Raw genomic sequence first — 2,143 nt, forward strand, 5'->3', positions numbered from 1 at the left:
GGTAGATTCCACATATTAGTTTGTTATCTTAATAATTGCCCATGCACCATTGTCAATATCTATGCCCCTAACAAAAGAATTTTCAAATTCCTGGATAAACTTATTAAAAATTTCAACTAATAAGAAAATGAGTTTTTTGATGTCTTTCGATGCATCAACTCATCTTCTAGAGAATACACACATTTCTCTGATGTCCACAACTATTCTTCTAGAATTGATTTACTGTTTATCAACACCTTCTCTATTTCCAAATTTATAGGTCTCAATCCTACCAAAATCCATCTCTGTTCACTCCCCAGTTTGGGGAAAAATTCTAATTGGTCCTAATCTACTAAACAAACAATTATGGAGATATAACTCCTCCCTCCTACATTTCCCCTCCTATAAATCTGAAATTGAATCATCTATTAAACAGTATTTTATTGAAAACACGTCCGATGAAGTAAGCCCGTTCCATATTTGGAACGTTCATAAAGCGGTTATAAGAGGTATCCTGATGAAATTATCCTCCATTCAAAAGAAATAGAGAAAAAAAATCCTATTTACAAACCCAATTAAATGTTAAAATAGCCTCACAATCTAACTTAGCCTCCCCTCGCCCACCCTTCAACAAGAAATAATTACACACAGACAAGACAAAAAAGAATTCTTTTCCTCATACGGTACATATGTCAAATCATGTAAAATTTAAATCTTATTATTCCCTTAAACCATCTAAATTCATGTCCCTGAGAATTAAAACATTCTAGAATCAAACAAAGAATTGATAGGATTCCATCTCCATTAGGCGAAATTAAATATCATTCTAATGATATTGCTGAATCATTCGTCAAATATTACTCAAACTTATATAATCTTGATTCTGACCCTTCCATTAAACCCCCAAACCAGGAATCCATTAACAATTTTCTCTCCAGTATTAATCTCCCTAAAATCAATCAATTAGACCTAGAATCTTTTAATCTTCCCTTCTCAACTGATGAAATTCTAGACACAATACAAAAACTCAAAATCTATGAAGTCTCCTGGTCCTGACGGATTCAACAACCAGGAGACTTCATAGATTGGAATATAAAAATTTTGGCACCCTCCTTGCTCCTCATCTTGCAACAGTCTTTAATTTGGCTTTGGCTCAGGGCTCCTTTCCAACAGAAATGCTGGAAGCTACAATCATTCTCATCTACAAATCTAAAGGAGATTCTGACCAGGTTAAACATTACATACCAATCTCTGCAATTAATTCCAACTTAAAAATATATGCAAAGATATTAGCAAATAGATTAGAAACAATCTTACCCAAACGACCGATGGTACCAGGAGACTTCTAAATATTATAAATAAAATTAATACCTCTAATCTTTCATCTATCATCCTTTCCTCAGATGCCGAAAAAGCCTTTGATAGACTAAATTGGAGATTCCTCAAACTTACCCTTGCCAAATTTGGGTTTAATAATAAAAGTCTGTCCTCTATTTTTGCACTCTATTCTTCCCCTAAGGCCAAAGTATACGCAAACATCACCTTTCAAACCCCATTCAGATAGCAAACGGCACTAGGCAGAGTTGCCCCCTATCTCCTCTATTATTTGCCCTTGCTCTCGAACTCTTAACCCAATCTATAAGAGATAACCCTGCTATCAAGGGTATCCATACTCCTACTCGTCACTTCAAAATCAGACTTTTTGCAGAGGATTTGATTCTCTCTTTAACTGATCCCGTTACCTCTATAAAATAACTTAATTACTCTAAAAGCCTTTTCTGAAGTCTCACATTTTAAAATCAATTCTGACAAATCTCAAATTCTTCACTTTAATCTAAAAAGCTCTACCATTGACGACATCAGGAATTTATCCTCTTTCAACTGGGAAAATAAGGAAATACCGTATCTGGGAAACTTCCTAACTAAAAATTTGAAATCCCTTATTCCTACAAACATGGATAATATTTCTAAAACTATTTCTAATGACCTAATCTCTTTTAACACCTCCGAATTATCTTGGGTAGGTAGGGTAATGGTAGTCAAAACCTATATGCTCCCTAAAATCTTTATATCTTTAGGACTTTCCCCATTATCATTCCTATGTTCTATCTCTCCAAGATACAGAAATTACTAAACAACTTTATTTGGAATCATAAAAAAATTA

The sequence above is a fragment of the Phyllobates terribilis genome, unplaced genomic scaffold (assembly GCF_046119375.1).
Source record: "Phyllobates terribilis strain yellow unplaced genomic scaffold, ASM4611937v1 Scaffold_3__8_contigs__length_932513732, whole genome shotgun sequence".
In the NCBI taxonomy this organism is placed as follows: domain Eukaryota; kingdom Metazoa; phylum Chordata; class Amphibia; order Anura; family Dendrobatidae; genus Phyllobates; species Phyllobates terribilis.